The sequence below is a fragment of the Haematobia irritans genome, chromosome 1 (assembly GCF_050003625.1).
Source record: "Haematobia irritans isolate KBUSLIRL chromosome 1, ASM5000362v1, whole genome shotgun sequence".
NCBI lineage: Eukaryota > Metazoa > Arthropoda > Insecta > Diptera > Muscidae > Haematobia > Haematobia irritans.
In genome coordinates, this window is record NC_134397.1 from 180440036 (window position 1) to 180462656 (window position 22621).

Here is a 22621-nt window from a genome sequence, read left to right on the forward strand (position 1 = left end):
ACAATCCCCACTACGTCGAAAACAGCGGTATACGATATCCAAAACTCCTCGGAAAAGCGCCGTCACTATTGAGAAATTACTACAAAAACGTTCGCATGAGTGCAATTATTAAGTGCCCTTCTGGATACATTTAGAAAGACACCAATAAGAGCCCCTTCAAACAATCCGAGAAAGTGCATTTTAAGATAGTTGTAAAAGAATTGTGGTCAAGTAAAACACGATTGTTTATACGATTATTAATTTTATTAAACATTTATAAATTCTCATAAATATAATATTTATACGACTATCACATCACATTTAATATATTTTTATGCATTACTAAAAGATTGGTGTTGAGTTTGAAGTTGCAAGTTACATGTTGTAGCGTCTATCAGCCAGTGCTTTTATTTCCAATGCAGGCAGCGTGTCTGGAAAAATATTTGAAAAACTATCATTTTATTCCATTTGGAAAGTCAAAAATTGTTCACCAATATACCTTTCACAATTTTAAGCGAAATAACTATGTTTTCAGCACTTCATTATCGTTTTTATTTAAATAAATTATAAGAAGCTAGTTGGGCTTGGTGTTTCACAAAATATAAAATGACTCTTGTAACAATAGCGATGGCAAAATACTTTCATGCGAATACCCTGCCAACATTTTTTGAATTTGGGGACTCTTTTGAGAATCCCCACTACGTCGAAAACAATCATATACGACATCAAAAACTCGTCGTAAAAGCGCCGTCACTATTGAGAAGTTGTACCACGCCAAGTTACTACAAAAATGTTTCGCATGAGTGCAATTATTAGGTGCCTTTATAGATCAATTTAGAACGACGCCAATAAGGGACCCTCCAAACAATCAGAAAAAGTGCATTTTAAGATAGTTGTAAAATAATCATTGTGGTCGAGTAAAACACGTTTGTTTAGATATTTATTAATTTGATTAAACATTTACAAATTCTTAAAAATATAACATTTATACCACTATCACATTACATTTAACATAATTTTTGGCATTAATGATGATGTTGAGTTACAAGTAGTGAGTTACATGTTGCTGCGTCTATCAACCAGTGTTTTTATTCCATGGAGGCAGCGTGTCTGTAAAATATCTGAAAAACAATCACTTTATTCCATTTGGAAAATCACCAAATTGTTCACCAATATACCTTTCACAATTTTAAGCGTATAATCTATGTTTTCAGAACATTATTTTCGTTTTTATTTAATTAAAATATAACAAGCTGGTTGCGCTTGGCGTTTCACAAAAAAAAATGGCTTTTTTAACAGTAGGGATGGCAAATTACTTGCATGTACTTTTTGATGTACCTTTTCATGATGGTTGAAGTGACATTTACGAGTCTGTGGTAACGATGAGGTTGAAATGGAACTTTGAAATGCTGGCAGGGTAGTGATGGCAAAATACTGTCACAGTTGGCAATTGTTGCAGTGTCACTTACGAGTCTGTGGTAGCGATGAGGATGAAATGGAACTTTGGTGCTGGCAGGGTAAATCCCAGTGTAGACCTCTAGCAGAAATTTCTGCTACCCATAAGAAATGCCTATAGGCACCCTTACTAATGCGCCATGCAGACTATAAGTTTATCCGGACGACAGTGGTCGTGTCGAACATATCCTATGTATTGGCCCTATTATAAGCTAAGTCCGAAGACATAATCGATACTGCTGCATGTTTATGGGATCGATAACACATTTACCGATTATTTAGTCATCAACGAATTGTACCGATTGGACACACTCTGAGATTCTTTACAAACACAGACATTCCGTCCGGAAAAACTTATAGTCTGTAAGGCGCATAACGAAATTTTATAAAGATATTATCAATTGTTTACATTATTTTCCCATAAGAAATAAGGGTGGTTAAAATTTCAAGGGCCGATCTTGATTTTGAATAAAATACAAACTATTTAGGAAATTATTGTAATTTTATTTTATTATTAGTACCCTGCCAGCATTTCAAAGTTCCATTTCAACCTCATCGTTACCACAGACTCGTAAATGTCACTTCAACCATCATGAAAAGGTACATCAAAAAGTACATGCAAGAAACGCCAAGCGCAACCAGCTTGTTATATTTTAATTAAATAAAAACGAAAATAAAGTTCTGAAAACATAGATTATACGCTTAAAATTGTGAAAGGTATATTGGTGAACAATTTTGTGATTTTCCAAATGGAATAAAGTGATTGTTTTTCAGATATTTTACAGACACGCTGCCTCCATGGAATAAAAACACTGGTTGATAGACGCAGCAACATGTAACTCGCTACTTGTAACTCAACATCATCATTAATGCCAAAAATTATGTTAAATGTAATGTGATAGTGGTATAAATGTTATATTTTTAAGAATTTGTAAATGTTTAATCAAATTAATAAATATCTAAACAAACGTGTTTTACTCGACCACAATGATTCTTTTACAACTATCTTAAAATGCACTTTTTCTGATTGTTTGGAGGGTCCCTTATTGGCGTCGTTCTAAATTGATCTATAAAGGCACCTAATAATTGCACTCATGCGAAACATTTTTGTAGTAACTTGGCGTGGTACAACTTCTCAATAGTGACGGCGCTTTTCCGACGAGTTTTTGATGTCGTATATGATTGTTTTCGACGTAGTGGGGATTCTCAAAAGAGTCCCCAAATTCAAAAAATGTTGGCAGGGTATTACTCAATTATGTATGGAACTAAATATCGGCGAAATGGGCGCGACCTCGGTGGCACACCTTCATCCGATGGTCCAAATTTCCGATGACGCTGAGGCATAATGGAGGTTATATGCCGTTAATGTGCCGAATTATCCCATCCTTTAGCTCTTGAATTGTTGCTGGCTTATCGACGTACACCTTTTCTTTCAAATAACCCCAAAGAAAAAAGTTCAACGGTGTCAAATCACATGATCTTGGCGGCCAATTGACATCGCCATTACGTGAGATAACACGGCCATTGAATTTTTTGCGCAAAAGAGCCATTGTTTCGTTAGCTGTGTGGAAAGGCACCGTCCTGCTGAAACCACATATCGTCCACATCCATATCTTCCAATTCGGGCCATAAAAAGTTCGTTATCATCTCATGATAGCGAACACCATTTACAGTAACTACCAGACCGACCTCATTTTGGAAAAAAATACGGCCCGATGATGCCGCCATCGCATAAACCGCACCAAACAGTCACTCTTTATGGATGCATTGGTTTTTCGACAATCACTCTTGGATTCTCATTCGCCCAAATGCGGCAATTCTGTTCATTGACGAATCCACTGAGGTGAAAATGTTCCTCATCACTGAAGATGATTTTCTTCGAAAATTGATGATCCACTGTTGCCATTTCTTGGAACCATTTAACACGTTGTTGGATTGTGTATCTCTCCATGGTTCAAATTGAGTATGTCTGAAATAGACAAATGTCAAATAAAATTCGGAAAAAACTTGGCGTTTAGGTGTGGTTCACATTCAACATACGCCCTTACTATTTAACCACCCTTTACATACATGTCAACACTGGAAAAATGTTGGTGATAATTTTTTGTGTGTATATAGTTAACATGAAAGAAAATTTTACAGTGTATAATCACATTTGCTCATGAGTGTTGAATTCTTAAATAGTTCTTTTGTACTCCAAGCGGCACGTAGCCCTACTAATAACAGAGTAGATAATACCGTTTCCAGTATAGCTGTATAGGAACTTCCTATTTAATGCAACAACAAAATAGCAATAATCCTATTATCTATATTTTCCCTCAATTACAATGCAAAAAACCAGTATTTACCAAAGACACGAACCTATAGGAGCCTTATTAACATTCATATTTGACTCGGTATTACCTACTCTGCATTATTAACATTTATACTTGCTCGGTATTACCTACTCTGCTATTAGTTGGGCTACGTGCCGCTTGGAGTACAAACGAATCATTTAAGAATTTAACGCTCACGAGCAAATGATAAGATTATACACTGAAAATTTTCTTTCATGTTAACTATATACAGAAAAAATTATCACCAACATTTTTCCAATTGTTTTAGCTCTTTACTTGGCCAACAAAAATGCTGAATATATTAAGTCGGAAAATTTTCATCTTCATGCTAAAAACTGCAAAAATGTCGATAAAATTACTACTTTTATCACCGATTTTTTCGGTTTTTCGACTATAGCTCCTAAACTGTAGAAAATTTTACCAAATGGTCGGTGGAAGAAATGTATCCTATAAAATTATGAACAACTTGGTAGTACATGCAAAACTCATATCACCACTCCATGAACCTTATCGGACCACTGTTAAATATAGCCTCCATAAAGACCGAAATCATAGACATAGAGTCAGAACAGTGCTTGGTATAAACGTAATGGATTGTGAATTTGAATAAAACGTGCATGTACACGCAAAAACACGTTTGGAAAATGGGTGTCGAAAACGTTGTTCTTTTGTTACAGTTTTTTTGAATTTCTTCAAAAAGTTATTGTTGTTTTGATTTTAAAAACTGAAAAGTTCAAATTTTTATTGCCAACAAAATTCTTATTTTTGTTATAGAAATTAATTTTTGTTCCGTACTCACTGTCCATTTTGTGTATATCAAGCACTGTTCTTTTCTGACTTTAATAAGACATATTAAAAATTTAGACGCCGGACATCTTCTCGAACTCTTGCGAACATTTTATGAACACATGTAAAATTACACAAAGAAAAACCGTTTACCGAATACATTTTTCGTTTGTTAGAGTTTTTTGAATTTCTTCAAAAATTTTAAACTTTATCACTTTTTATTACAAAATTTCTATTTTTGCAATAAAAAGTGAAGTGTCATAGTAAAAATTTAATATAATATGTCGAACATCTTTTCGGAAATTTCCGAACATTTTTCGAAAATATGTAAAAGAAAACCTTTTGGTGTTCGGTCGAAGCAGTGATTAAACCCATAGGAGTGATTTCTGGCGACAAATTAATTAATTAACTACTTCGTGCAATCAGTGAGAATCCCCAGTCACTTCATGGTCACTTATATGGTGGACGTTTTGCACACCAAAGGCAAACTCGGATAGGCGACTGACTTAGACTTTGGAAAAAACACTTGCATCTACACGCAAAGAAAAAAAAACGTTTGGAAAACGTGTACCGAAAACGTTTTTCTTTTGTTAGAGTTTTTTGAATTGCTTCGAAAATTTTAAACTTTTATCACCAAAAAAATTCGTTTGTTACAAAATTTTTATTTTTTCAATAAAAAAAATATTTTTGAAACAACAACACAGTCCATTTCGTTTATATCAAACACTGTTCTTTTGTGACTTTAAGTCTTTAATAAGACACATTTTACAGTTCAAAATTTAATATAGTAGAATGTAATGTTCAACATTTTTTCGGAATCTTCCGAACGTATCTAGAATATATGTAAAAAAAAAAACTTTGGTCGAAGCAGGGATCGAACCCACGACCCTTGGCATGCAAGTCAGACGTAGCAACCACTGCTCCACGGTGCCAAACTAACTGTTTGTTTCTGTAAAATAAACTTTGTTTATTCGGCTCGTGGGCGCCGCAAGCTATGCTATATAAATATAACTTATATGGATATTTATCTATTGATGACCATAACAGGTACATAGCTCAGTGGTTAGTGTGTTGGCTTACAAAGTGCATGGTCCGCGGTTCGAAACTCCACCCAGGCGAAAGGTAAAAAAAAATTTAAAAAATTTATAAAATCGTATAATTTCTTCTACATTGTTGGTATTACAGGAAAAGGTGTTAAGAACTAAAAAACCCCGTGGATGTGAGAAAGATGTGAGGGAAAATACAATTAGCAAGAAAACAATGTTTTTTTTTGAGTTTGTCTTTCTGAAATTGTTTTTACATCCTGGAAAAGAATAAAAGTTTATCACAAAAAGTATATACTTTTCTTCCAAATACACTTCCTTACAGCGAAAAGCAAATGAGAAACGAACTTTGTTTGTCTAAAATTTCGTTTGGGAGGAAAGAATTATTTTTTTGCGTGTATTGTATACAGCTAGGTGCGGATCGTGCTACGAGTGGCCGATTGCACATCGTTCCACTCGAAGTGCGGTAATATTTTTTTTGCGTCGTCTGAGGAATACATTCCCAGACGCGAAATAAATATTACTCAGAGACCTTCGGGCCTACTGTTCCGCCACAGAGACCTTCGGGCCGACTTTTCTACCACGAAGACCTTCGGGCCTACTTTTCCACCACAGAGACCTTCGGGCCTATTGTTCCACCACAGATATATTCGGGCCTGCTGTTCGCTCGTAGATTAGCTGTAGCCGTAGTAGTAATAGTTTGCATGATAGCCATCAGCAGGGCTGCCAATTTTGCCGATTTATCGGCATTTTGACGAATTTTTACTCAAAAAATAGCAAATGTCGATTTTCCGATTTTTGCCCCAAAAATGACGATATTAGCTCGGTTCAAAAATTTGGACTAGAAGCAGTTCGTTTACACATTTAGAGCCAGCAAAAGAGAGAATACATTTGACAATAGTCAGATAGAGAAATTGCAAGTTTTTGCTAGAGATTTCATACATATAGGAGCTATACCTAATTTTACATCTACAGTACAGTTCTGGATGAGCTCCTTGAATAGTGGACTGTTAAACGATTGCAGTTTAAGAGTCTCCAGGAATTGTAAAATACCAAAAAGTGAAAATAAAAAGAAAAGGCAAGATTTCATGTTTTGTCTGGAACTTTATTGGGATGGCAGCTTACTAAGCGTGGTCACGGTTGCCACTCGTGCCAAAAATAATCTATCAAAATTTGAAGAAAATTTTTATCAAAAATCTATCAAATTACAAAAATATCTTGAAGTTGTTGATCAAATGTTTGTGGTTAGTATATACAAAAATTTTGTTTTATTCGAAAGAAATATTTTAAATGGAATTTATGGAAAATTTTGTTAAAATTTTATTTCTACAGAAAAAGTTGTCAAAATGTTATTTCTATAGAAAATTTCGGCAAAAATTTATTTCTATAAAAAATTTTGTCAAAATTTTATTTCTACAGAAAATTTCGGCAAAACTTTATTTCTATAGAAAATTTTGTCAAAATTGTATTTCTATAGAAAAATTTGTCAATAGTAGTTCTATAGAAAATTTCGGGAAAATTTTATTTCTATAGAAAATTTTGTCAAAATTTTATTTCTATAGAAAATTTTGTCAAAATTTCATTTCTATAGAAAATTTTATTTCTACAGAAAAAGTTGTCAAAATGTTATTTCTATAGAAAATTTCGGCAAAAATTTATTTCTATAGAAAATTTTGTCAACATTTTATTTATATAGAAAATGTTGTCAAAATTTTATTTATATAGAAAATTTTGTCAAAATTTTATTTATATAGAAAATTTTGTCAACATTTTATTTCTACAGAAAATTTTGTCAAAATTGTATTTCTATAGAAAATTTTGTCGAAATTTTATTTCTATAGAAAATTTCGGCAAAATTTTATTTCTACAGAAAATTTTGCCAAAATTGTATTTCTATAGAAAATTTTGTCAAAATTGTATTTCTATAGAAAATGTCGGCAAAACTTTATCTCTTAGAAAATTTCGGCAAAATTTGTCAAAATTTTATTTATATAGAAAATTTTGTCAACATTGTATTTCTACAGAAAATTTTGTCACAATTGTATTTCTATAGAAAATTTTGTCGAAATTTTATTTCTATAGAAAATTTCGGCAAAATTTTATTTCTATAGAAAATTTTGTCAAAATTTTATTTCTATAGAAAATTTTGTCAAAATTTTATTTCTATAGAAAATTTTGTTAAAATTTTATTTCTATAGAAAATTTTGTCAAAATTGTATTTCTATAGAAAATGTCGGCAAAACTTTATTTCTATAGAAAATTTTGTCAAAATTTCATTTATATAGAAAATTTTGTCAAAATTTTATTTATATAGAAAATTTTGTCAAAATTTTATTTCTACAGAAAATTTTGTCGAAATTTCTATAGGAAATTTCGTCGAAATTGTATTTCTATAGAAAATTTCGGCAAAAATTTTATTTCTATAGAAAATTTTGTCAAAATTGTATTTCTGTAGAAAATTTGGTCGAAATTTTATTTCTATAGAAAATTTCGGCAAAATTTTATTTCTATAGAAAATTTTGTCAAAATTATATTTATATAGAAAATTTTGTCAAAATTGTATTTCTATAAAAAATTTGTCAAAATTGTATTTCTATAGAAAATGTCGGCAAAACTTTATTTCTATAAAAAATTTCGGCAAAACTTTATTTCTATAGAAAATTTCGGCAAAATTTTATTACTACAGAAAATTTTGTCAAAATTGTATTCCTATAGAAACTTTTGTTAAAATTTTATTTCTATAGAAAATTTTGTCAAAATTTTATTTCTATAGAAAATTTTGTGAAAATTTTATTTCTACAGAAAAAGTTGTCAAAATGTTATTTCTATAGAAAATTTCGGCAAAAATTTATTTCTATAGAAAATTTTGTCAAAATTTTATTTATATAGAAAATTTTGTCAAAATTTTATTTATATAGAAAATTTTGTCGAAATTGTATTTCTATAGAAAATTTTGTCGAAATTTAATTTCTATAGAAAATTTCGGCAAAATTTTATTTCTACAGAAAATTTTGTCAAAATTGTATTTCTATAGAAAATTTCGGCAAAATTTTATTTCTACAGAAAATTTTGTCGAAATTGTATTTCTATAGAAAATTTTGTCAAAATTGTATTTATATAGAAAATTTTGTCAAAATTATATTTATATAGAAAATTTTGTCAAAATTGTATTTCTATAAAAAAATTTGTCAACATTTTATTTCTATAGAGAATTTTGTCAAAATTGTATTTCTATAGAAAACATTATCAAGCTTTTATATCTGTAGAAATTTTTGGCACATTTATATTTCTATATGTTAGAATATTTTTGCAAAAATTTATATCTGTAGAACATTTTTGGCAATTTTTTCTATTGTAAATTCGTACAAAATTGTATTTCTATGAACATTTTTGCAAATTTGTATTCTAAGAAAATTTTGCAAAATTTTATTTTTAATAAAATTTTTCAAATTGTCAAATTTTGGAAAATCGGGCAAGATATATGTAAATATTAAAGATCTTTATTTTTATTTTTAAATAAAAAACTTACTGATGTAAAACTATATATTAAAAAAATATTTTTTATATTATTTTTTGAATTGCATAGCTTTGCATAATTTTTTTTTTTAATTTTATTTTTATACAAGACTAAATTCATTATGATTTTGTTGTTGAAATGCATAGTTGTGTTAATTTTCTGTTCTTTATATGAAATAAATATTTTTGTTTTTAACCAAAAAATTTGTTTGGGTTTAATATTATTAACATTGCAGATTTTTTGACGGTTTTTAAAATGGAAGTGACGATTATGACGATTTTTTCGGAAAAAAGTGACGAATATTCTTGAAATTTTATTGGTAGCCTTGGTCATCAGTACTACTAAACACCGACCTTGACCGATTACCGACCCGAAGGTGATCCCGACTTCCACGCCATTGCCACACCGCCTCTACAACAATCATCGACAAATCGATGAATGCCGAACATCCCGAACCAAGCATCCACGTCTCAACGAATTCAATAGTCTCCGATTGTCAATTAATCATCGACTGCCCAGCATAGACGAACCGATATTATCCTCCACTACCGATTCCAAACGAACTGAAACTCCCCACCAACTACCGAATAGAGCTCGACTGTAGCAGATTCTTTTTGGACGAAGCCGAAACCGATGTTCGGCAAAAAACAAAAATCGGCCAAAGCCGATTATTTTCCTCAAATTTGTAATTAAAGAAATTTGGGTGTTTACGAGTAGTACAATATCAGCATATTTTTTCAACAACGGCATAAAGAACAACAATAAAACATAATTTAGTCCATATCTTATAATATTCTTTTAGAACTAATAGACTTTATAGTATTCAAAATTCAATAGTTTTATATTATAATAAAAAAAGGATATTTTATAATTTTTTTTTACGTTTTATTTGTGCTGGGTGTTTTGACTGAGACAAATTCAACACTGGGACAATTATTATTTATTTATTGTTTATTTTAATCATACAGTAAATGTATGATAAAAAAAGAAAAGTAGCATTAGCTGCTAAGGCCATCAGCTATTGGGACAATTCAATATGAAATAAATTATTTAAAACTTCGGCTTCGGTTAATCGCTCTCTTGACGCCGAAGGCCGCTTCGTGGCCGATTTTCGATTTTGACCGATTGCCGAAGCTGATGCTTCGGTCGAGCTCTACTACCGAACATCGATAAACCGACGTTCTCATCACTACAGATAATCAATAAACCCAATTTATCGCCTACAATCAATTATCTGCGAATCGAATACCTCATCAATTACTGAAGCTCTACGAGCCGACGTCCTCATACATCATTGTTCATCAACAAGCCGGGTAATCAACAACCACCGACCATCGAGAAACCGACACACTCATCAACGCACCGAATATCTCATCAACTTCCGATCATCAAGCAACCGAAGAATCGAAGTACTTACGATTATCTACGAATGGAATTACTTCTTCATCTCCCGAAGACACCAGTTGTCGTATAGACGACATCCCGAATGCCTGCTCCCATCAAATCCTATTCATATTAAAGAGATTGTCAAATCACACAAGTAGATTGTAAAATATATTTTTTTTAATCAATAAAACCGATTACTCGAAAGAGGTAAACACTTGTGTTCTTATTCCGAAAGGTTTAGTGGGACCTTACGGAGAACCTGGAGGCGAATGAGCTTACCTCAGCCGAGAGGTAACATTAAAAAAATATAAAATCAACTAATTTCTTCTACATGTTTGTATTACAGATAAAGAAACTAAAAATTAAATTAACCTCGTGGAAGTGAGAAAGATGTGGGGGAAGATGCGATTAAGTAGAAAAATAAAAAATGAGTTAGTCTTCATGAAATTGTTTTTATATCCTGTAAAAGTGTCAACGTTTATCACGAAATGTATATATTTTTCTTCCTACCAAACTTCCTTACAGCGAAAAGCAAATGGGAAACGATATTTGTTTGTCTAAAATTTCGTTAGGGAGGAAAGAATTATTTTTTGCGTGTACATTATAACATTATATTAAGTTGCATTTTTAAGAAAGTGACCAACTAAAGCTATGTTTCTGTTAAATAAAGTTTTTTTACATCGGCTCGTGGGCGTCGACACTCTAAAAATATAACTGATCGACTGTATACATTGCGTTAATGGCTATAGCGATAATTGGCTGTTAATGACAATAACAGGTACGTAGTCCAGTGGATAGTGTGTTGGCTTACAAACTGTATGGTCCGCGTTTCGACTCTCCATCCAATCGAAAGGTAGCACCCAAGGCCGTAGCCAAGATTTTAAAGGGGGGGGGGGGGGGGCTGTTCAACTTTAAAAAAAATATTCATATAATCTCATGTGTAGAAAATTTTATTTATGCATAGGTATGTATACAATATTTTTATAATATTAAATTGAGCCGACGGGCTTTTTGGGCAGCAAATAAATTAATGACTTCTTCAGTCGGCACATTTATTCGGCGATGAACCGACATTAATGTCAATCCATTGAGTCTACTCTCGCTAGTCGAATTTCTAAGATACGTCTTTAAACTCTTCATTGTTGAAAATGAACGTTCGGATTAGCACGTAGTAACTGCAGGGATGGAAAATGCAGTACTATAGTACTTTTTTCAATACTTTTTCACCCCGGTCAGTACCGTAGTACCCCCGCGAAGGATTTAGTACCTTTTGTGTAGAAATTTTTGAGTCGATATCAGATTTATGGTACAATAGCGTTGACAAAATATTTTAATATTTTGAGAAAGTCTTTATCAACCTTATTAGCTAATAGTCAAATATGGCAAAACAGACATGTTCATGTGGGAAGAAAATCTCGATTTTGTAAAAGACATAGTCAAAAACAGGATTTTATTGAACTTCAAGAATGTTTTAGTCGAAAAAAGAATGCGATTCTATATTATCGATTTTTTATTTCGGTAGAAAATGTTGTCAAAATTTTATTTCTATGTAGAATTTTTGCAAAATTTTATTTTTATAGAAAATTTTGTCAAAATTTTATTTCAATTGAAAATTTTGTAAAAATTTTATTTCTACAGGAAATTTTTGCAAAATTTTATTTCTACAGAAAAAATTTTGCAATTTTTTATACCACTACTGTGGTACAGGGTATAATAAGTTTGTGCATTTGTATGTAACGCCAAGAAGGAAAAGTCTGAGACCCACCGTTTAGTATACCGATCGTCTTAGAATTAAATTCTGAGTCGATTTAGCGTCTGTCTGTCTGTCTGTTGATGTATTTTTGTGTGCAAAGTACAGCTCGCAGTTTTAGTCCGATTGTCCTAAAATTTGGTATAGGGTCCTGTTTTGGCTCAAAGACGATCCCTATTGATTTTGGAAAAAAATCGGTTCAGATTTAGATATAGCTGCCATATATATTTTTCACCGATCTGGTCATAATTGGCGTGTATATCAACCGATCTTCCTCAAATTCCGTACATCCGAATATTTTATGAGTCTCGAAAAACTTGCAAAATATCAACCAAATCGGTTCAGATTTAGATATAGCTCCCATATATAGCTTTCGCCCGATTTACACTCATTTGCCCACAGAGGCCAATTTTTTGCTTCGATTTAGTTGAAATTTTGCACAGGGAGTAGAATTAGCATTGTAACTATGCGTGCCAAATTTGGTTGAAATCGGTTCAGATTTAGATTTAGCTCCCATATATATGTTTTTCTGATTTCGACCAACATTTTCCTTGTAAAATCGCCACTGCTTAGTCGAAAATTTGAAAATATGACTCTAATTTTCCTAAACTTCTAACACATATATATCGAGCGATAAATCATAAATAAACTTTTGCGAAGTTTCCTTAAAATTGCTTCAGATTTAAATGTTTCCCATATTTTTTACTAAAATTGTGTTCCACCCTAGTGCATTAGCCAACTTAAATTTTGAGTCTATAGATTTTGTAGAAGTCTATCAAATTCTGTCCAGATCGAGTGATATTTAAATGTATATATTTGGGACAAACCTTTATATATAGCCCCCAACACATTTGACGGATGTGATATGGTATCGAAAATTTAGATCTACAAAGTGGTGCAGGGTATAATATAGTCGGCCCCGCCCGACTTTAGACTTTCCTTACTTGTTTTTTCTGTAGAATTTTTTTGCAAAATTTTATTTCTATAGAAAATGTTTGCAAAATTTTATTTATATAGAAAATTTTGTCAAAATTTTATTTTATTTAAAATTCAGTCTCTTGACAATAATCTTCCAGTGAAATTTTTGTTTAAATTTAGTAAAAAGTACCTTTCCGCTCAAAAAATACCTTTTTTGTACTTTCCTAAAAATTGTATTTTCCATCCCTGAGTAACTGGAAAAGTGACCAACATTTTTAAAAGAATATGCACGTTTGGAAATATCTCTTTATTGCACTCTCCAAGTGCTTCCATCGCTGAATTAGGCAGGTTCTTTTCGCATGTTTTGCGCCATTTAATTTACAAATGTGTGTTTGGCTGTTTCGTTGTTGTTGCTATGGCCAAACAAAGCGAGTCATGTTCACAAAAAGAACAACAAACACACATAAAAAGCAGAAAGACATTTTCCAAAAATGAAATTTGTGGTGCGAGAACAAAAACAATTTGTTTTTTTTTCGACCGTCGCACATTGGGGTTTTTGATACCAAAAATGGGAATTAATTGAAAAATGAAATTTAGGAGAACCGAAAAAATGTTTATAGTCGGTAAAAGTACACAAAATTCCACATCACTAGTGCAAAAAATTGTGTCTTTGACAAGTACCCTTGTGTCACTATATATGTTTGAAGTTGGAGTTATTTTACGTTTTCCTTGCGTGCGATATAAATGTAAATTATTGGTGTCTTAAAAATTAGTTTTTAGTGTTTTCTAAAGCGATAATTAAAAAAATAATAATGGAACCTTCATCATCAGGTTAATAAGATTATTTTTGTGTTTTTTGTTTTTATGAGTGACTTGTGTTATTATTTGCAATTTAGTTTCGCTCGTAAGTCTTTAAATTAGAGGATTTCGAGAAATATGTCGACAAATAGTTGTGAATAAAGTTAAATTAAGTAAAAAAGTTTTTTTTTTCTAAAACAATAAACTCTTTTGAAAGCATAGATGAAAAAGTTGTCTGCACTTTTTTGCACATTTTGAAATTAAATGGAAATAGGATTTTCAACCCCTGGTACTATATGTCCCCAACTGTGCACAAATATTTATTACATGGAGCGGAAATAATTAACCACACTTTACTTCCAATTGGACAGTTGTCGGAAGAAGCGCAAGAAGCTCGAAACAAAGATTTTAGAAATTTTAGAGAGCATTTTTTGCGAAAATGTTCTAGGGAAAAGTCAAATGAAGACATATTTAAAATACTGTTAATTACTTCGGATCCAGTTATATCAGAAATAAGAAAATTAAAAGAGAAGAAACCGCACAATTTGCCTATGGAAGCAATTCAAATGTTGATATTTGAGTCAAATCTTGATGGTGATCAGATCAAAAAGCAGATATTCATTCTCTTTTTTTTTTTTTGTTGCAAATTAACTAATGGAAAACAAATAAAATGTGGACTAAAAAATATTTAAAATTTGATTGTTTTATGTCTTTTAGTGAATTTGACCGAAAAAATTAAAACTATAAACAGGGAAAGCTACCTCGAATTAATTCCCACTTTTGACATCAAAAACCCCACTGTGCGTCGTTTGACGGACTTTTCAACTAGTATTCTATGAATTGTGCAAGTTTTATAGGTAAGCGTTTTTCAAATTAAAACCTACAGCTTTTCTTCAACATCTTCGATAAGATTTTTCTATGCAGCTAAAAATATTTATATATATTTATATAAAAACATTCATTCATTTTGGGAGGGGGGCGGTGTTTGATCCCCCTCATCCCCCCCCCCTAATACGGCCTTGGTAGCACCACCAGCGGGACCAGTACTGACACCGGAGCCAATGTGGGTGATAAATTCCTTAACATTGACATCTTCCAAAGCCTTGGCGAACAAACCGGGCCAGTAGCAGGTTGGCTGATAAGTCCCCGGTCTGACACATAGATGGCGTCGCTAGTATTAAATGCATATTATTTTTATATAGTACCAACCTTCAAATGATTCGTGTCAAAATTTGCAAGTCAATTAGTTTGTGAGATAGAGCATCTTTTGTGAAGCAACTTTTGTTATTGTGAAAAAAAATGGAAAAAAAGGAATTTCGTGTTTTGATAAAATACTGTTTTCTGAAGGGAAAATATACAGTGGAAGCAAAAACTTGGCTTGATAATGAGTTTTCGGACTCTGCCCCAGGGAAATCAACAATAATTGATTGGTATGCAAAATTCAAGCATGGTGAAATGAGCACGGAGGACGGTGAACGCAGTGGACGCCCGAAAGAGGTGGTTACCGGCGAAAACATCAAAAAACTCCACAAAATGATTTTGAATGACCGTAAAATGAAGTTGATCGAGATAGCAGAGGCCTTAAAGATATCAATGGAACGAGTTGGTCATATCATTCATCAATATTTCGATATGCGGAAGCTCTGTGCAAAATGGGTGCCGCGCGAGCTCACATTTGACCAAAAACAACAACGTGTTGATGATTCTGAGCGGTGTTTGCAGCTGTTAACTCGTAATACACCCGAGTTTTTCCGTCGATATGTGACAATGGATGAAACATGGCTCCATCACTACACTCCTGAGTTCAATCGACAGTCAGCGTCGGAGTGGACAGTAACCGGTGAACCGTTCCCGAAGCCTGGAAAGACTCAAAAGTCCGCTGGCAAATTAATGGCCTCTGTTTTTTTGGGATGTGCATGGAATAATTTTTATCGATTATCTTGAGAAGGGAAAAACCATCAACAGTGACTATTATATGGCGTTATTGGAGCGTTTGAAGGTCGAAATCGCGGCAAAACGGCCCCATATGAAGAAGACAACGCACCGTGCCACAAGTCATTGAGAACGATGGCAAAAATTCATGAATTGGGCTTCGAATTGCTTCCCCACCCACCGTATTCTCCATATCTGGCCCCCAGCGACTTTTTCTTGTTCTCAGACCTCAAAAGGATGCTCGCAGGGAAAAAATTTGGCTGCAATGAAGAGGTGATCGCCGAAACTGAGGCCTATTTTGAGGCAAAACCGAAGGAGTACTACCAAAATGGTATCAAAAAATTGGAAGGTCGTTGTAATCGTTGTATCGCTCTTGAAGGGAATTATGTTGAATAATAAAAACGAATTTTGACAAAAAAAATTTGATTTTCTCTGTTAGACCGGGGACTTATCAGCCAACCTGTTAAGGTTCAACTTCAACATTGGCGGCCTTCAAGACGGTTGAGATTTTTTCACCAGTGACGGCAATATCATCATCAACCAAGATGAGGGAGGCGTAGACGCAAGCGAGTTCAGCTTTGTTAGACATAATTATGTTTGTTTTTATTTAATAATTGGTGCAAGTTGCCAAAAATTAAATTTGTTTTTTAATAAAATTTGGCCTTATCACGAAATGTATATACAAAATTCCTTACAGTGAAAAGCAACTGGTAAACGATATTTGGTTGTCTAAAATTTAGTTTAAAGAAGTCCCATCTTTTCCTCGCAGTCTATGACAAAATCTTTAAGGTAAGGTTTAAATCTATAGATCCAAGTAAACAATTTTTTTGAGTGTATTCTCTACCAATGCGATTGATATTTGAAAAAAAATATGCAAACAAATTTTTTACAGCCAACTCCCAAAGGAGTCGATAAACAATAACCACTGGTGTCATATGTGAACTAACATATGAACTCACTATTGTCTTTTTCCAAAACACGGAGTAAAAATTCTAACAGCTGCTAGACGATGACTTTATCATTTCATAGATCCCAGCAATGGATTCAAATCCGATGATTGATGGATGATGATGGTTGTTGGGTTGATTCTTTCACCAACTGATTAATGATTCAATTCAATGAAAGTCGGTATGAATGTTCAGAACTCAAAGTACAGACCGCATCTTTTCTCCTTTGCATCATCCACGTCATCTTCGTCGTCGGCATTCAAACAGTTAGGATTGTATGCTGAGTTTTTCCTCAGACCAATGACACCGAGGTAATAAGAAAACAAATATCGATTAAAATCGCACTTATAGATCTAAGTTTGCTAATGAAAGAAAATATCATAGGTTATTGAGAGATACTAATACGGTGCGGGGATCTTCATCTCCAAAAACAAGTTTCGAATCACGAATTGGTATTGCTTCCCTTCTATGAGAATGGACCAAAATACTGCATTTTTATATAGCTCTATATCGATCTATGGATTTAGCTTCGTGCCCGGATATTCAGGGCGGCTTATATGTAATGCAACAAGCTAACAATATTTTTTTAAATTTTATTTTTCAAAAGCAAGAAATGTCGGCTAGAAAATCAAATCTACATCAGTTTAGATTTAAAAGTGGTTGCGTACAGCGAGTGATGGCTTTGTTGACAGTCTAAGGTATAGTAATCTCGTGCCAAGGATAACCAATTCGAACAAATCTAAACTTTTTCTCATATTTGATGTTGTAGCCGAAATTTTTTGCTTGTGAACAATAAAATTAAACAAAATAGTTAGTTTGTTGAATCAGCAACCCTCTATATCCGATAACGAAGACTCATATAAAGCATGATTAGATTATCTCTTTACATCCCAGCAAAAAAATTTGGAAGTTCTTCCAAAGGCACAACTTTAAAACCACTTCCTGAAGATGCACTCCCAATGATGTTCTTTATTTTAACTACCCAAGAAGTTCTTTTAATTAAATTTTTTACAACTTGGTTTTTTCATACTTTTAATGGGAAATTTTAACTTTTTTTCTTTCAAAGAGGTTAAAAACATAGTAATAATTCATAAAATGGTACAAATCATTTAAATTTTGTCGGAAAAAATACTAAATCCAATCTGAAAAAATTTTGAATTTTTGAAAATATTTGAGGTCTAATGTTTCCGACAAGCGTTAGAATCTATTAAAAATTATAAAAAATATTTTTTTGACAAAATATCACAGAATTTTTTAATTTACATCCAAAATATTGAATTCGGATCACACCTAAAGAAGTGATGCAAATTCAGTGCAACGGCTGTTGAAATGGAGGACTTCCGTCCTATGACAAGCCCATGTTAAATTCATCGCATCTGCGTCAATTTTGCACCACTTCCGGATCAAAAAAGAACATTTTCATTACTTTTTTGGCGACCTTTTTTTTGCTGAGATGTTACAAATAACTTTAGATACCAAATATCGGTCAAATCGAATGAAAATTTACACTCGCATGCGTTCTGGAATTAAAATTAGGAGGTCGGGATAATTGAAATAAAATGTTGGCAACATTTTCCATTGAAAAATTTTGACAAATTTTTTTATAGAAATAAAATGTTAAAAAAAATTTCTACAGAAATAAATTTTTGAAAAAAAAAACAATTTCTTTAGAAATTAAATTTTGAAAAAAAAATTTCATTAAAAATGGAATTTTGAAAAAAAAATCTATAGAAATAAAATGGCAACATACATTTTCTATAAAAAAAATTGGACAAAATTTTCTATAGAAATAACATTTTGACAAAATTTCCTTACAAATAAAATTTTGAAAAAAAAAATGTCTTTATAAATGGAAGTTTGAAAAAATTTTTCTTTAGAAATGAAAGTTTTAAAAAATTTTCTTTAGAAATGAAATTTTGAAAAAATTTTCTTTAGAAGTGAAACTTTGACAATATTTTCTATAGAAATAAAATTTTGACAAAATTTTCTATAGAAAGAAAATTTTGACAAAATTTTTTATTGAAATAAAATTTTGACAAAATTTTCTATAGAAATAAAATTTTGAAAAAATTTTTCGGGATCGGGATAATCCCAAAATACTCACTGAGGTATACAACTTTTGTGGGTCTAAACTAAAAATGCCTATTTCTGGCAAATGGGAACGATTTTGAAAAAAAAAATTGTCTAAAAATAAAATTTTGAAAAAATTTTCTTTAGAAATAAAATTTTGACAAAATTTTCTTTAGAAATAAAATTTTCACAAAATTTTTTATAGAAGTAAATATTTGACAAGATTCTTCATAGAAATAAATTTTTGACAATATTCTCTATAAAAATAAAATTTTGTCAAAATGTTCTATAGAAATAAAATTTTCTTAAGAAAATAATTTCTATAGAAGTAAAGTTTTTTGGTTTAACAAATTTTGTATAGAAATAAAATGTTGGCAAAATTTTCCATAGAAATAAAATTTTGACAATTTTTTTTATAGAAATAAAATGTTGACAAAATTGTTTATAGAAATAAATTTAAAAAAAAAAATCTTTAGGAATTACATTTTGAGAAAATTTTCTTTAAAAATGGAATTTTGAAAAAAAATCTTTAGTAATAAAATTTTCTATAGAAATAAAATTTATTTTTTTCATTCGTTTTGTTTTGTTATTGTTGGTTTTGTTCTTTAAGCATCGTTGTTGTTTTTTGATTTCAGCTTAAAACCATGCATTGACTAAACTACAAGTGTAGCTTAACCAACAGAGGAAAAGAATGTTTGTCAAATTTATTTGGGCAAAGCCCTATAGACTGCAAGATGGTTGGATGGACGCACGTTTCGGAATTACCACATTCCTCATCAGCATCCTCTACTTGCAGCAAAACTATCAACCAATTATCAGAATAAATTCAGGCAGTTCATTAAACCCAACAAAGAACCACACTTGAACCTTCCGAAAAAAGGTTTGTTAGTCGGCTGCTGCCTAAACATATTTACAAGCAAAACTCAAATCATCGATTTGAATGTATGTTAGTTGGGTGGGTTTGTTTTTGAGCGTGCTTCCTCTATCTTCATTTGTTTTGTTTGTTATTATTGGTTTCTCTTCAATCATTATTGTTGTTTTTGATTTCAGCTTAAAACCAACAAAATTTTCTATCGAAATAAAATTTTCTACAGAAATAAAATTTTGACAAAATTTTCTATAGAAATAAAATTTTGACAAAATTTTAAATAGAAATAAAATTTTGACAAATTTTTCTATAGTAATAAAATTTTGCAATTTTTTCTATAGAAAGAAAAATAAACAAAATTTGCTATAGAAATAAAATTTTGACAAAATGTTCTATAGAAATAAAATTTTGACCAAATTTTCTATAGAAATAAAATTTTCTATAAAAATAAAATTTTCGAAATTTTTCTATAAAAATAAAATTTTCAAAAATTTTCTAAAGAAATAAAATTTGAACAAAATTTTCTATAGAAATAAAATGTTGACAAAATTTTCTATAGAAATAAAATTTGGACAAAATTTTCTGTAGAATTAAAATTTGGACAAAATTTTCAATAGGAATGAAATATTGACAAAATTTTCTATAGAAATAAAATGTTGACAAAATTTTCTATAGAAATAAAATTTTGACAATATTTTCTATAGAAATTAAATTTTGACAAAATTTTCTATAGAAATAAAATTTTTCGGGATCAGGTAATCCCAAAATACTCACTGAGGTATACAACTTTTGTGGGTCTAAACTAAAAATGTAAATTTCTGGCAAATGGGACCGATTTTGAACAAAAAAAAAAGTCTCTACAAAGTTTGAAAAAAAATTCTTTAGAAATGAAATTTTGAAAATGTTGACAAAATTTTCTATAGAAATAAAATTTTCTTAAGAAAATAATTTCTATAGAAGTAAAAAGTTTTTTGTTTTAACAAATTTTGTATAGAAACAAAATGTTGGAAAAATTTGCCATAGAAATAAAATTTTGACAAATTTTTTTATAGAAATAAAATGTTGACAAAATTTTCTATAGAAATAAATTAAACAAAAAATCTTGAAAAAAAATTTCTTTAAAAATGGAATTTTGAAAAAAAAAAATTCTTTAGTAATAAAATTTTCATCAAATTTTCTATACAAGCAAAATTTTGACAAAATCTATAGAACAAAAATTTTGACAAAATTTTCTATAGAAATAAAATTTTGACAAAATTTTCTATAGAAATAAAATTTTGACAAAATTTTCTATAGAAATAAAATTTTGACAAAATTTTCTATAGAAATAAAATTTTGACAAAATTTTCTATAGAAATTAAATTTTGACAAAGTTTTCTATAGAAATAAAATATTGAAAAAAATATTTATTAATTAAATTTTCTACAGAAATAAAATTTTTTTATACAAATAAAATTTTGACAAAGTTTTTTATACAAATAAGATTTTGAAAAAAAAATGTTAGAAAATATTCTTTAGGAATAAAATGTTGAAAAAATTTTCTTAGAGATAAAATTGTGAAAACAATTTTCCTTAGACTTATACCTCTAATAAATATCTATAGACCGATAAATCATAAATACACTTTTGCGAAATTGTATAAAAATGGCTTTAGATTTCAATATTCCCCATATTTTTTACTAAAATTTTACTCCGTCCCGCCGATTTAAATTTTAAGTCTACGCAAAAAAAAAAAAATCCGTAGTTAAACACTAACGCTAAATTTAACTTATTTTTATTCTAAAAAAATTATTTGTTTGTAGTTAAATTGTATAGTTTTTTTTTTATGCCAACTCATGACCATGGTTAAAATGATTATGATTTGGCGCCAATAATTTCCTTCTTTATTTTTAGTTAATAATTTTCATTCTATGAGAGGGTGTAATTTCGTGAACTGCAGTTAAAAAGTAAAAAAGGACATAATATTTTCCTGGTTTTAATAACGCTTTGTTGAAATCTCAAAATATGGAAAAGAATTTAGCCCAATTTTCGCACGAGTTCGTTTATTCTTCCTATAAAACAGTTACCTTTTTTCGGTGTAGAGATTTGATAGAAGTCTAAAAACTTTGTCCAAATTGCTTAAATCTGAACCAATCGCTACAGTTTCATAATTAAATTATTTAAATCAGAAATTTCTTTTGTGGAATATATTTTCAAAATTCTTGGCATTCTTCAGAACAACACAAAAATTTAAATTGATAAGGGCTGTTACTTTTACTGTAATTGGCATACTTTAGTTATTAATGGCGTCAGGAGAAGAAGAAGAAAAACACCACCTTTTTGCATATGGCACACTAAGCAAGGATTCAATAAGGATGTGTCAAAAACACAACCGTGCTTGTTGGTTGGTTATTGACAATGTCGATGTATGGAATGTGTGTGTGCCTGTATGGAGAGATTTATGTTCTACATTGAAATCATGAGATTGATGACATGACCAATCAAACAAATCGTTTTAACAGCCCCTTAAAAATGTCAACTACTCATATCGATGGAATTTCGTCAATGGATAGAGTCAGTGGTTTCTTTAGTGAAACAATTCTGGCAACGCTGGATAGAGTATTATGGAATTCCTTTCTCTTTAGCATGAAAATATTGAATATTTTGCTATTCGACGGGTATAGAAGAAAATATTTTATTTTGTGCGCGAAATCGAAAGGATACTCTGGGATAAATTTTCCAGCTGAATTCCCACAAAAAATGGGATCCCACCATGAACGAAAATGTCAACTATAATAAATATAGAAACGTTCTTAGCGCCATACAAAGTTCAAGGCGTACACAATTAAGGTAAAAA

General features: G+C 30.8%; 1 long non-coding RNA gene and 1 pseudogene across 1 annotated transcript; one reads left to right on the forward strand and one right to left on the reverse strand.

Moving 5' to 3' along the window:
* Window positions 1-2056: 2056 nt before the first annotated feature.
* Window positions 2057-2422, forward strand: LOC142242929 (uncharacterized). The gene is made up of 2 exons (XR_012724255.1): window positions 2057-2151; window positions 2220-2422. It is a non-coding gene; the product is annotated as an uncharacterized LOC142242929 (long non-coding RNA).
* A 12504-nt stretch (window positions 2423-14926) lies between these two features.
* Window positions 14927-16568, reverse strand: LOC142233391 (large ribosomal subunit protein P1-like; annotated as a pseudogene).
* Between the last annotated feature and the right edge of the window lie 6053 nt (window positions 16569-22621).